This window comes from Melanerpes formicivorus, unplaced genomic scaffold, assembly GCF_026170545.1.
Source record: "Melanerpes formicivorus ecotype bairdi unplaced genomic scaffold, bMelFor1.0.p_v2 SCAF_13, whole genome shotgun sequence".
In the NCBI taxonomy this organism is placed as follows: domain Eukaryota; kingdom Metazoa; phylum Chordata; class Aves; order Piciformes; family Picidae; genus Melanerpes; species Melanerpes formicivorus.
The window spans coordinates 12,849,114-12,864,430 of NW_027142365.1; the positions used below are offsets into that span (position 1 = coordinate 12,849,114).

Below are 15,317 nucleotides of genomic sequence, written 5' to 3' on the forward strand. Positions count from 1 at the left end.
AGATGACAGCTGATAATTATGTCATACAGTGGCTTTGAAATACAGTGGAATCATCATCAGAATAATTATATGCTTGCCTTGTTGAAAAACTTCAGCTTTACAGTTCAAGTATTGCTCAGGAACTGTAAGTAATGTGATCTTGTTCAAGGTAAAATGTAGAACTTCTGAGATGCCACTTGACAGGCCAAGATAGTTCCCTAATCTCTCTCCCTCACTCCTGACAGATAGAATCAAAAGATTATTTCAGTTGGAAGAGACCTCTAAAATCACTGAGTTCAACCATCACCCATGATGGTGGTGAATGTAAAGCAGGATCTTCTCAGCAAGATCTAAACAAACACCTCAGCTGGATGTTGTGACTAAGAAACTCTGGGATACACCTGGATGGTTCACCTGGTATGCCCTTCCAAACAGATGCTTAGTTAAAAATATTTCAGGCCACATCACCAAGTGTTCTGATTACCACCAAGTGTTCTGATTACCACTCCCTTCTTGCAGAAATCAGAGGATATTCTTATCCACCCAATTTTATTTGTATGCATGTATACGAGTAGCACAACAAATATCCACAGGAAAACAAACCACTAATGATGATTTCTCATTAGCAAAGAGTTTGCTAACATGAAAGCCCAGCAGAAAGCATGGATACAAGTCCACAGTACTTTCTGAAACCATGGAACACTTTCAAAGAAGCCATTAAAGAGTCAGGGAGAAAAACACACTTTCAAATGTTCAGCTCCTGAAGTGTAACACAAACAAAAGATACCATGCAGAATGTAAGAGCATCTGTTTTCACAAGAGCTGTGATGATGAGATTGTGACAGCAGTTTGTTTCCTGGTAATGCACTACCATCTTTGTATTTTTAGAGCACATTTAGGCACTCTAAAGGAAGGACCTGTATTATTCATGCTGTCCCCTCCCCCTGCTTGATTTTATTCAGAAGCTTTGCTGAAGGCAAGTCCTTGTGCCTTTTCTTGCATCTTTCACAGAAAGAAAGAAAAAATCCACAACACAACATATTGCATTACATAAAAGACCTTTTATAATGTACGTTCAAACACTAAAATCATAAGATGCTAATCTAGGCCATGTCTAATCATAAATTATCAGGGTTTGCTCAAGCACGACAGCGTATCATGCCACACAATCTGATATAAACCGACTGCACCACAGCTAGAGCCAAATATGGCAATATCCACAACCAAAAGGGGAAACAGCCAGAGAGGAACTTAATGAGATTAAAACAGGCACAGACCTGTTTTGTGTGCCTTTAAAAGAGAAAACAGAGCTTACTAGATAGAGCAAGTACAGCATGTTTAAGACAAACCACAAGAGGGGGAGGGAGAAATTCCAGCACTGACAAAAATCGGACTGCCTAAACCAATTAGTATCCTCCTCCAATTCAAAGGAAAAAATGAAAACAAAACACCCACAACCAACCAAACAAAAAAAACCTGACAAAACCCAACAGCAACCTGGTACAAAATTTGATGAACAGTATAACACTATTTTTCTGGTGTCCAAGTCCCACCCTGTCCCCCCCATCTGTACTCTCACTTTCATTTCTGATGAGGGCAGAACAGCTGCTCTTGAGAGCACTAACAGCATAACAAACGCTACTATGAATGAAGCATCACCCCATGGTCTTCAGGGATGAACCTCAATTCCCAGGGATGGTGAGAGAATAACCTTGAGGTCTGCTCAATTTAAGAGTGTCTGGATTCATTTCCCAGTGGGCCCGCAGAGCTTCATTTCTCATGTAAATGTCCTGCCACTAAACCACCGGGCTTGGCATTTGAATCAAGAGCATTCACCTGCATAGGGGGAAGGCACAAACCTCCAAGTTCTTCCTCTATTTCAAGGAAGTGGCCAAAGCACTATCAAGCATCCTGGCTGTGGTGGCAGGAGGCCAGTAGCTTACACAACACTCTCATCCTCCTAAAATTGCTGCTCCACTCCAGGCAACACGAAGGCTCAGCTGTCTGGCCTGCATTTCACCAGTTGCTTTTTTGTTTTCATTAAGATAACAAAGTGCCATTATTAGAAGAGCAGCTTTGTGTATCAACAAATGTGTTTTCCAAACAGAAAACTTGTGACACAGAATGCTTGACATAAGGAAGAAGTTCTTTACAATGACAGTGGCAAAATACTAGAACAGGATGCCCAGAGATGTCTTTGGGGTCATTGGAGACATTAAAGATCACTGATGTGGCTCTGGGCAGGCTGATCTAGTTGGAGATGTCCCAGCAGGGAGGTTGGACAAGATGATCTTTGAGGGTCCCTTCCAACCCAACCCAATCTGTGAGTCTGTGAAAATGGCTCAGAAGTTTCATACTGAAGTATTCCACAGTTCTAACAACTCCAGATGAAGCTGCAGGATGTGCATGTGCTAAGGCAGTACTGGAAGCTCACAGCCAACATACTGCCACATAACTCAGGCAGCACACTAGTTAAGTTTAAAAGAGTAACATATTAAGAAAGCATAATGAGGGGTTTTCTTCTGAATGCTCAGTACTGCCAAACTCAATATACCAATTTCTGGTTTTCAAGAGAAAGCCAGAACTTTTGGTCCTGAGCAACAAACAACATAGCCAGCTCTCCTGCCAGCTAAGCCTTCAGCTGCTTTCAGTCTCTGTTTCTCTCTCTTCCGACAGTTTTTTTTTTGGGGGGGAGTAAACTGCAAGATGTTTGCAAGGCACCTGTAAAGTTGCTGCTTTCAACAAAGCATAAATAAAATGCAAAGTCATCAGCCTAATTACAGCACACAGCTCAGCTGATAATCACGTCTGAGGGATACAATTTTCTTATCAGAAGCTATTTTAAATAACCACGTAGCGCACAGTAATACTTCCTCATACCTCGAGCCACGCCATGAGGCATATTGGTGTGCCTGCAATAATGCTCAGTACCACAGCACTCAGCCTTATCAAGGCTAATTTTATGAAGAATTTCTCATTTATCAATGAGAAGGAAAACAAAACAACACAACCCAGCTTTCAGAAAGCTCAGCTTTTGTGGAAATTAACTTCAGTGTACTTTCTCCATGGGTGTTGGCAGGAAGGTCAATCCTTTCCCTCCTCCCCAGTGCTGCAGAGAGGCAGGTCCCACTAGATGTCCCTACAGAACTCCTGGGTCCTGCACCACCAGCCCTTTCACTTCAGATGAGCGTTTAAGTTAGAGGGTTTTACAGCACACCATTTAATAGCTTCAAAACCCCAAGCACATTAATTTGCTTTCCTTTCATTTACCAAACCCATTACTCATTACCAATGTATCAAGGCAAACAGATCTAGATCAAAGTAGGGTCTGATCACTTCCACAGCTGCTTTCCCCAAATCAAATGTATATGATTAAGGGAAACTTAAATGTACACTGAACAGTTCTGTATGTACATGAGGATTCCCAGCTAGAACTTCACTCCTGAGCTTCATGTTTGCACAAACAAGCTCTGAATGCTCATAACCATAAAATTATATCAACTGAGACTCTGTGTCTTCTTGCTATCAGAATCACAAGAACACGTCCTTTTCAATGTTCCTTATACTCAAAACATTTCAACATTAAGTTGCTATTTGAAAAGGATTTCAGACTTTTCATGTTGCCTTCTCCTGCTGAGAACAATGAAGAACTCTTGCTAGAAAAGGCGGGGAGGAGGAGGGGGAGGAAAGGAACGAGGAACAGAAATGCTTCCATGATGCTGAGAACTTGAACAAAAATGGTACAGCCAAGGAAGCACTATGATAACTTTATGAACATAAGGAGCTCCCCCTGAGCTCAGTAATGTTCTGCATTGTAATACTTTAGAAATCTGCCACGTTTTAGCCCCTGTCTCACAGAAAAGTTTGCCTGCACTAAATCCCTGCAAACAGACAACAAAGAGTTTCGTGCAGGTGGTTTCGTTTCCAGGTTCAGCAAGCAGCCTTCCTCAAACAGGGCCGGCACTCACAGCTTTTGCAGAGCAGAAGTTTTTATACTAACACAGCAGGAAGCAGAGACGTGCTTTCAAATAAAACAACGTGTTAATCATTCATGAATGAACAGTCAACATTTTCAACAGAGGCTGCAGATCCGCTATCAGGCCTCTGAGCACTTGAACTCCCTGCAACGAAAAGCAAACTTACTATACTTCACCAGGTACTTCTCACTACCAAAGTGTGTATCAGCTTCTCACAGGATACTTTACATTTTAATGCTGCCTTATAGAAATGGGTTTATTTTTGCAAATTGCCCTATTTGTTTAGGCATTCAGAATTAAAGCAAACTTACAAAAGAGGTTCAGTGCACTCCAACAGGGCAAAACTGCAGTTCTGGGAGTAAGAACTGCAGATCTCTTCCCTATCCACCACTTAAAAATGGGTTTCATTTACTTTCTTGCACTGAGAACATATTACAGCAATTAAAAGACAGAAAACAAAGTTTCCTTGAAAGTGGCAATTACCTCTTTCCTTTCACAGGCCTCAAATCCAAGACAGCAAATTCTAGAGTGTAACTGCTTAAAGAACAACTGCAATGCTAGCCTACGAAAAACATGACCTGCCACAAGTGATTTTCCCTCCTTTACAAACAAATTGCTTTAGTAGTTGTGCCTGTTTGAAGCTTTTCTTAGTGTTAGCAACTTGAAAACTTCCATTTCAGCAGCAGCATTCAGACTGCTGGAACTAGCAGCTAAAAATGAAGAACATGGGGGGAAAAAAAATCCTCATCTTAATCTTCTTTATGAAGTGACAAGCAACAGATTATTCACACTCATGCAAAAGAATCACACCGAAGGAAAACAAGGGAAGATTGGCTCCTTGCAGCAGCAAGCTGGAAGAAGGAGGGAAGTAGAACAGGCACATTCCACAGCATTCTGAGACAGGGAACAAAGCATCCCAGCTCCCTCAACAACCAAGCTTCTTGCCAAGGAATTGCCACTGTCCTTTTAGGAAGGCCTGACTTCAACACCAGACTTAGCCAACAGGAATTATATAAAAGAAATCTCAAAAACTCTACAGTTTCATTTTCATGAAGGGACAGCTTCAGCTGGAATAATTAGCTCATCTCCTCCTTCCTCTTTCTGCTCTTGGCCTGTGTTTTCACAAACATATTGTGGATCCTACTTTCTATCATATTCAGGCAGATTGTAAGTTTACTGTAATACACAAGAACCCAGAAGGGAAATTGTTCAGCAATTCCTTTACTAATTTATAAGATAAGATAGCTAACTATTTTAACTAGTCAAATCGAAACAGGAAGCCCAACAATCATTAATGCACCAACCTTTTCAACAGGATAATTCCCTCTGTAAGTGCAGGGAATACATAAAAAGATGATAGTGAATACTAGAAGCCTGTTAAGAGTAGACTATAAATTTCAGACAAGCTGTAGTGCTGCAAGTATTATTTAACTGCTTTCAGGTTCTCATGTTCAAGCAATTTGTCATTATGAAGTGATAAGAGAAAAATGACACTGCAAAGCAATGCATAATTGAAATGATTCAACTACTCCTGACTAGTAAAGGCCATTCAACAGCTACATCTTTAAAATGTTTAGTTACTAAGCAGGTACACTCAAAATAATATTTGTTTTTTATGGTTAGTCAATAACTTTCTATCAGACTGAGAACAGTATAATTAAGCATCTGATTTACTTTCACTAATGCTGTGTTTTGGTCAGTTTTGCATTGTACTTGCACTGAATCACAGGCTGAGCTATTACTTTCTTCTATTTCTGGATATATTTACATACAATTCCCTTTAATGTAAATACATCTATTAATATTTTGGTTTATGAAACTAGATTATGAAACAAAGAGTCTTAGTACATAGAAGGACACTGTGTCCTGCCAGAAGGTACTTGTGCTATTTCAGCCATTTAAGTCCCCTTCTGCTTTAGCTGTCCTATAATGCCCACTAGAAAGAAAATCATTCCCAAATTTGCTGAAAATATAGATGTCTGTCTGGTGATACTGTAATGCCTTTTATATATATATACACACACACACACACACATATATATGCACACATACATACATATATATATGGGTAGAAAAAAAGCCTCTAAAACCAAATACATTCCCCTTTATTGGTAGCACAAAAGAATCATAAAATAGCTTACCTTGGAAGGGACCTTAAAGATCATCCACTCCAACCTCCCTGCCCATGGGCAGGGATGCCTAATTAAATTTGGTTGCCCAAGGCCTCATCCAACCTGGCTTTGAACACCTCCAGGGAGGATGCATCCACAACCACTCTGGGCAACCTATTCCAGAGACTCACCGTCCTCATACTAGAGAACTTCAAGATCCAAACCTACTCTCCCTCAGCCTCAAACCATTCAACCATTCCCCCTTGTCCTGTCACTAGACACCTTTGTGAAAAGTCCCTCTCCAGCTTTCCTGTAAGCTCCCTTAAGGTACTGGAAAGCAGCTGATTACATCACCCCCAGAGTTTTCCACAGGCTGATCAACCCCAGCTCCCTCAGCCTATCCTCACAGCAGAGGTGCTCCAGCCCTTGGATCATCTTTGTGGCTCTCCTCTGGACTCTCTCCAACAGCTCTGTGTCCTTCTTATGCTGGGGACACCAGAACTGGACACAGTATTCAAGGTGGGGTCTCACCAGAGCAGAATAAAAGGGCAGAATTCCCTCCCTTGACCTGCTTGCCACACTCCTCTTGATGCAGCCCAAGACACAGTTGTCTTCTGGGCTGCATAAGCACACTGCCTGCTCACAATGAGCTTCTCATCAACCAACAGTGATTTATGTGACTGAAATTATTTTCATACTCAACAAAACAATGACTCTCTAAATCTCACTGCAAAAACCCCACAGCACAAAGCCAAGAGGTGGCTGCTATCACGTTCACAAGGGAACGGCTTAGGAACAGCAGTGGCAAGCGGCTGCAGGAGGCCTCTGGAACATGAGGCCTGCTACAGAAGGGAACAGCTGGCTGTGTTTCTTGAGTACCAAAGATACCACTCCCAGATCATCCATCCTAAGTCCCCATTCAAATAAAACTGATGGAAGAACCTCTCCCCTGTATATTCTACAGATTCCCCGTTCGCATTTCCGCAGCGCTCGTGAACGTGTCAGCAAGCAAAAGGGTTACATGTGAGCTTAGGAAGCTTCCAGCAACAAAAGAAAGCACAAAATTGATCGAAGGATTGCAACAGTGATGTCAAGTATTTTAAAAAAGGGAAATCAGATCTTACAATGGGATCCTTTGTCAAACATGCACAAAGATGACAGTGTTTACCGTGCTTGCACATCGCCGCTTGCACAATCTAGCTTCTCCCTTCCATAAAAAAGCTTTTGTCCAAGGATGTAGACAAAGCTGCTTTTCCTATAGTAGGAAATTTAAACACCACATGGAACACTTCACTTCATGCATGCTTACACAGCAAGCTTACCCCAACTGGGAAAAAGTGACTACACTGCTCAACGGTCAAAAGACACCCAATGAATTACCTTCACTGCTCTTTCACCCTGTCCACTTTACCATGTAACACACTGGGAACTTTCCACTGACTTAATGCTGTAGCTGTAGCTCATTTCAGAAATTCAGATTCACAGACTGCAAGGGATCCTGGATCCTCAAAGGCCATCTTGTTCAACCCCCCTGCAGACAGCAGGGACACCTCCAACTAGATCAGGCTGCCCAGTGCCACATGGAGTCTAATCTTGTATGTTGCCAGGAATGGGGCCTCAACCAAATCCTTGGGCAGCCTGTTCCAGTGTTGCACCATTCTCAATGTAAAGAACTTCTTCCTTATGTCCAACCTAAACCTATCCAGCTCCAGTTTCAAACCATTGCCCCTCATCCTATCACTACAAACCCTTCTAAAGAGTCCCAGCCTTCCTGTAGGTCACATTGTCACCTTCATGGAAGTGGTGTCAAGTTGATTCTGTAATGAAGATGCTTTCAACAATACTAGTAGAAACACCAAGTTTATTCTGCATTTTAATTTAACTTCTGTCAATTTTTGACCTGTGGGGAACCCACAGTACACACTGGGATGCAGATCTGTGAAGAATAAAGTAATTGGGAATCATTTGTGATGTGTCTTGATGATTACTGTCTATAAAAACTAAGATGATACACTAAGAAATTACCATATGCTTTGTCCAGTGGAAAACTGTCCTGTAACATGCCAAGAGAAACTGCTTTTTAGAAGGGCAAGAATCACAAGAGCACAACAAGTTCTTTGGTTGTTTTATAAGCATTTCAGCAGAACAATCTCAATGTTTCTGGAGTACTGGAGAGCCCTCGCTTAAACCATTTACTGCTTTACCTGATTTAATGTATAGCCACACGTTTCATTTGCCTCACATAGGCCAAAGTATTTTTGCAGACAGATCATTAAGGCCTTCATGAAAAACTTTGGTGAGGCCACAATTACAGTGCCGTAGCACATCTCAAAAGATGGCCACTAGGAAATATAATTGGGGGTAGAATGGTGTTGAACTCACAATAGCTTAAGGGTCAAGGAAAAAAAGTTTCCATTAGTTTAAGTCACTTCAAACTGAATAACCATTTTTTTTCCCCTACACTTTCCATTTTGAAAAGTACAGACCCCATAGCATTTAAGTGTACTTTTGAGGGTCCAGTGCTTACACAAAGCAGCCTAAGCCAAGCATCCATGGAAAGTGCAGACAGGAAAGTAAACAACATCTCTGATAAAATTCCCAAGTTACTCAAAAGTTACTGGAGTCGTGTTGCTCAGCAAGCCTGAAAGAGCTGGAGCACAACTTGATCAAACAAAATCACCGTGCAAGTCACCAAAACCCCATGACTCATTTGAGCAAAAAGTGTAATATCCTACTATTTGAAAGAGAAGGAAAATGCCAGAGGCACTGAGAATTTTAAATACTCTATGTGTGTATTAATGCTTGCTTTCCAAATACTAAGTTTTTTTATTAAATAAAGAAGATAAAAGCACAATTTACAGCAGAATTCTAAAACACAGCAGTCATCAAATCTGTGTCCCATCAGAAAGGGCATTTCATTCCAAACCCTTGACAAGAAAATGCCAAACTCCCACACAATTTACAGCTGTTGCCCCTTGCTGTAAAAGCAAATTTCACTTGTGTGAAAACTTTGCTTCACCAAACTTTGCTTGTGGCAGCAAACTCAGCAAGCGTTTGTTATGCTAGTACTTCTTTCTTAGGTGTTAGAATGATTTCAGTCTCCGCTTCAGCTTATGAACTGCAGTGCTTAGAGGGTTTTTTGTAACAATATGCAGCAGTGTTCTATAAGCAATGTTAATGTATCAGCATGCTCACTGGAAATGTGTTATGGGATTAAATGAAGGCAGCAAACTCCAGTGAATAACACAGCTAACTGGCCCAGGGAGCAACCGTCATGTATAGCGTGGGACCAGATACAGGAATCCCTTCTGTTGGCTTCCCTCGCTGATATATTAGCAGGACTATATTGTCATGCAACCGGTAGGTTCTGTTCTTTCCTCAACACCCAGGCAGCTGTACATCACAGTTTAACAGGCAGCTGCTACCCTCCACATCTGCTTCTCAGAGCTTTCCTCCACTTTACTACTTGCAACTCCTACTCCCAAGACACTGCCATGTACCCCAAATCTCCAGTGGGCAGTTTCCTTGATTAGGATGTCCCATTTCTGAAGGCAGTCCAGCCCCTTCAGAAAACAGATGGTGTAGCTGTTTACATTAACTTCCATAAATATTGCATCAAACCCAACTTTCAATACTGCCCAATTTATAAACTGAGAGCAATATACAAAAACTATGTTCTAGGGATCCTGCCTGGCTCTACAATTCTAAACCAGAGGATTTGAAGAACCACATTTCACATACCGTCCCCGCTAGCCCTATACCTCTACAACCACCCAAATCATGTTATACACCCAAAGTCAAGAAAAATGATGATAAAATCTGTTCATCAAGTAATTTATTCATATTTTAACATAAGACAGACCCAGGCAAGGGAATGTAATTGTTCTTAAGCCTGTACATGCAAAGTCCTGACTGTTACCATACAGCAACCAGCACCAGAACAAGAGGACACAGTCTCAAGCTGCACCAGGGGAAGTTTAGGCTCGAGGTGAGGAGAAAGTTCTTCATGGAGAGAGTCATTCATCATTGGAATGTGCTGCCCAGGGAGGTGGTGGAGTCACCATCCCTGGAGGTGTTCAAGAGGGGACTGGATGTGGCACTTGGTGCCATGGTCTAGTCATGAGGTCTGTGGTGACAGGTTGGACTCGATGATCTTTGAGGTCTCTCCCAACCTTGGTGATACTGTGATATGTCTGACATCAAAATAGCTACTATTAATAAAACAACAACAACTAAACAAACAAAACAAACCACTGCACCTGTTTTTTGCTCTTTTTCATTTTGAAAAAAACTGGTTTGCTCATCTTAGCAGAAGGGGAGGCCATGAGAAAAATAATTTGCCCTTTTAAATGAGTTAGTTACCCCAACTCCCCATGCACAGAAGCAAAGAGTTTCCTTTGTGCAGAAAGGCAGAATCCACACGGACACTTCCGCTTATACCCAGAAGTCAGTAAATGTTTTAGCCAATTCAGTTCATGTCACCAAATTAAAGCACACAGTTCAAAGGACTCAGCCAACAAATCAATGTTTAGAAAATCAGAAAAATCACAGTTTATTTATTTCAGAAAAATCAAACACTACTGATACAGAAATAAGATATAGCTGAGCTGCTCTACTGGCCACCCACTACCATGAGGAGCCACCCCATCTTGCCTTCCTCTCTCTTTTCCAATGATGTTGATGTGACCCTGAAGATGATGGAAGAAACCAGAATGACATTAACCTCATTAAGACTTTAAAGCCAAGTAAACAAAACAACAACAACAAAAAAACCTACCCACCAAACAAAGAAAAAAACACAAAACCCAAAGAACGCCCCCCAAATTCAGACCCAATAGGTGTTTGCAGGTCACTGCAAGGTCAGAGATGCCTCTGAAGTGCCTGGTTGACTTAGGAGACAACTCTCTCTTAAGAGGCTTAGCTGCATCTAATAAGAGTTAAGAGAGAGAAATAGAGTTTTGCTTACCAGCTATGTCCTACCCTTGGAGTTAAAAAACAAAAAGGATCTTTGAAGATAATGGTTTTGTTAGCATTTTGAAGTAAACTGTTTTACCATACAATGTAACACAAGCAATACTTTTGTATAAACAATATGAAATAACATTTTCCTCACTGCCACCCAAGCCCTTCCAAGCACAGGGAAGATTGTCATACCAATGGCTGACACGCCTACAAGAGAGATGCTGCCTAACAGTGAGATCATAGAATGGTTTGGGTTGGAAGAGATCCCCAAAGGTCACCTAGTCCAACCCCCCTGCAGTCAGCAGGGACATCCTCAGAGCCTTGTCAAGCATCACCTTGAATATCTCTAGGGATGGGGCATCAACTGCTTCCCTGGGCAATCTGTTCCAGTATTCCACCATCCTCATGCTAAATAACTTGTTGCTAACACCCAATCTAAATTTCCTCTTCTCTAATTTCAAACCACTGCCCCTTGTCCTATCATTATAGACCTGTTACCTCATGCAACAGGTAAACCAAAGTAACTGCAAAATAAACACATCTAGGGAGCTGGCTGCTGCACTGACTAGGGTGAGTTGCCCGCTTACCAGCTAGACAGTGCTGAAGGTCTTTCACTAGTCTGTGTTAATAAGCATTAAAAAATGCTAATCACTCTCCATCTGATAGACTATCACTTTTCTTCCTGAGCACAGAATAATTCAGGTTGGAAGAGACTCATTACCAAGTTCAACACTAACATATCGCTAAGTGCCACATCTAAACAACCTTTAAAGACATCCAGGGATGGCAACTCAACCACCTCCCTGAGCAGCCTGTTCTGCTGCAAAAACCACTCTTTCAGTGAAATTGTTTTCCTAATGTCTAGCCTAAAACTCCCCTGGTGCAGCTTGAGGCTGTTCTCTCTTGTTGTGTCACTAAATACCTGTGAGAAGAGACCAGCACCTACTTTTGCCCCAGCTGTCATCAAATGAGATGCAAAGGAAAAGTGTGGTGAGGCAAAGGACTAACTACATTCTTAGCTGTGCTGGGCTGCTGTGTCTGTCCATTTTTATTTTTCCTTTAAGAAAGATATGTACATTGTTCAAAGTGCTTATAGCCACTCCTGGCAAAGTTTAAAAAAAAAGAAGTATTATTAATATTATTTTTTAATAGAAAAGCCTGGGTCAGGTATGGTGGGAATATTTTAATCAATTAAGCAAGAAAAGATGCTATATTTTCCTCTCATCTGCAAACCTCCAGGGTATATCAATACTTAAAATAAATTACAACCCAGAAAGAGTTATAAAACATTCAGAAACACTGCAGTAAAGAAAGGCAAGGTTGGGTTTTTTTTTCCCCACTACCAAAAAAGGCTGAGGGCAATGTTCTTCAACCTGTAGCAAAACTGATATGGATAAAACAAGAAGCTTCCACTGGATCTAGTTATGCTTCTGATTTCAGACATTCCCACAGATCTGAGCGATGAGTGTTGGAAACAATCAAGCTTCTCAGGTTTCAGGAAAACAAGGACATGCCCCCATTCACTCATTTATGTCAACCCTGTAGTGGCTCCCATCCTGTTCACTCAGGTGGTCAACCCAAAACAATGAATAAGAAGCAAACCAAACCAGATAGGAAAGTACACACAATGCTGTACTTGGTGAGATTAATACCTACTCTGAAAAATGAATGCAAGTTCAACGATGGACAAACCCACTTCTGTGCTGGGTGACAACCACAAAGGCAGTGAAGCCAGCTCCATCCTAACAAGCTTTCCAGCACAGAATTTAACTACCTAAAGCAATAACTGAAATGTCCCAGTCAACTGGAAACCCTTGTGCTTCCATCACTATTCCTTGAATATGAATTATCACTTCACAGCCCTCAGAAACAAAGCTGGTAAGGCAGTTTACAGGTGCAAAGGAAAAAAAAAGAGAAAAAGGTTAAAAAAAAAAAAAAGAGAAAGAAGAGAAAAAGGTTAAAAAAAGGAGAAAGAAAGGTTTAAAAAAAGGAGAAAGAGAAAAAGGTTAAAAAAAGGAGAAAGAAAAAGGTTAAAAAAAGGAGAAAGAAAAAGGTTAAAAAAAGGAGAAAGAAAAAGGTTAAAAAAAGGAGAAAGAAAAAGGTTAAAAAAAGGAGAAAGAAAAAGGTTAAAAAAAGGAGAAAGAAAAAGGTTAAAAAAAGGAGAAAGAAAAAGGTTAAAAAAAGGAGAAAGAAAAAGGTTAAAAAAAGGAGAAAGAAAAAGGTTAAAAAAAGGAGAAAGAAAAAGGTTAAAAAAAGGAGAAAGAAAAAGGTTTAAAAAAGGAGAAAGAAAAAGGTTTAAAAAAGGAGAAAGAAAAAGGTTAAAAAAAAGGAGAAAGAGGAGAAAAAGGTTAAAAAAAAGGAGAAAGAGGAGAAAAGGGTTAAAAAAGAGAAAGGAGAGGAAAAGGTTAAAAAAAAGAAAAGGATAAAAAAAAAGAGAAAGAAAATCAAATAAAAGAGAAAGAAAAAAGGAAAAGGAAAAAAATTTAAAAGGAAGAAAAAAGGAAAAGAAAAAAAATGTTAAAAAAGAAATAAGGAAAAGAACAAATTTTAAAAAGAAAGAAAGACAAAACCCAAACCCAAAGTATTCGGAGTTAGCTGGCAAATCCCACGTTCAGTGAGGAGCAGTTTTACTGCGACCTGCGGCCATTTCCACCTGGCTCACTTCCACAGCTGCAGCCCTGACAGGAAACTTCAAGCCACTGGTCTTCCCCGAGAGGTTGCAACTGATCAGATGATGAAACAAGTTGCATTTTGTAATACACAGTAGAGGTCTTGCAAACCAAGTGAACTGGGCTCTGGCTATTTGCTTCCCTGCTGAGAAACTGCAGTGCAATTTAATCTTCAATATTTATCTGTTCAGAAGCCATTTTTTCCAGTTCAAATTCAATTTCCATGTGGTTATTACGACAATAATAATAGCGTGGGTTGTATGCTACATCACACCTCACAAAGTTGGTTGGTTGGGGTTTCTTTACTGAGTATTTAGAAAGCCTTCTGACAAATACAAAACTTTGACAAACAAAAGAACACATTAAAATGGGCAAATTACACAGATGCTTTTGTTGCCAGTAATACATTTGCTGTAAATACATTAGAACTTAAAAACATGTCAAAAGCTCTCCTGTAAGAAAGCCACCTCTAGGAAAAGACACAAGTAAATTACCAGCACTTAGCAGACAGGAATGCATTTATGGCACTCTTGTCATACAGCATGAGGGAGTTCAGAAAATGCTGTCAAACTTCATTAAGAGGAATGTTATGCTACTTAAAATTACTAAAAGATTCCAGGCTTTTTTGACTACCCTGTGCAATAAAGCAAACCTATTAGCAGTACATTATAGCTGAGATGGCAAGAATTTGCTAATAGTTTCATGCTGATTAAGCAAGACGCAGCAAGCGGTGCCCTGCCGCTCGCTACCGCGCACAGCCCTCCCCCCGCCCAGGTCCTGCTGAATTGTCATTCTGTGCTCAGCATTCAGCTGATCAGCTGGAGCCACCAGCCTTTACAGAACATTCTCATTCAGACTACAAGTATAATAAAGTATTGCAGCACTATCTGCCAAGCTATTTAAAAGTAAGGAAAAAACCCACCACCACACACACACACAATCCAAACCCCAGAAACTCTTAAGGACATATATGTATTAAAAAATCTCTATGCTAAAGCACATGTAGGAAAGCTCAGCACAAAGTTGTTCTTCAAAGCTGACAGAAAGCAGCTGTTCAGCTGCAGAGAGCACAGGTTGAACAGAAGCTGAAGTTTCTGGGAGTCTGCAAGATAAATATATAGTAGGGTAAAGGGCATGTTATTTTTCTGCCATGGGTATCAGCACATGATGCACCTTTAGGTGGCTGCTGTTTGATGGTGTAGCTAAAGCAGAGCATCACAAAGCAAGCAATAATTTAAGGTATTACAGTTTCTGGAAGAACAGCAATTTCCCATGAACAAAGCAGAGAGAAAAGCAAGGGTTTCAAGGTATTTAGAATTACTGCATGCAAGCTTTCACAAGAATACTTTGCCATTCATCCCTATGCCATTTGCCAGAGACACTCCCACCAAGCTTCTCTAGAAAGGTGAATTATGCACAACTGCAGGTTGCAGGACCCGCAACGCTCTGTAAAGCAGCAGTGCTGCAAGCTGATCAGCCAGCTGCCCAGACAGCTTTCTGTAGCATTGCTGTCAATAAACAGAGATTATTCTGCTTGTTGACTGTTGAGACCTTGCTGTTCAGTCACATCTAGTACAACGATTGCATTAAAAATACAAAGCTTATGGAGAAACTTTGAA

General features: G+C 40.7%; 1 protein-coding gene across 9 annotated transcripts in view; it reads right to left on the reverse strand.

Annotated features, from left to right (window-relative positions):
- The window catches only part of ARHGAP12 (Rho GTPase activating protein 12), a 94,757-nt gene that overhangs the window by 37,857 nt on the left and 41,583 nt on the right, over positions 1-15,317 (reverse strand). The gene's annotated exons all lie outside the window — the stretch shown is intronic.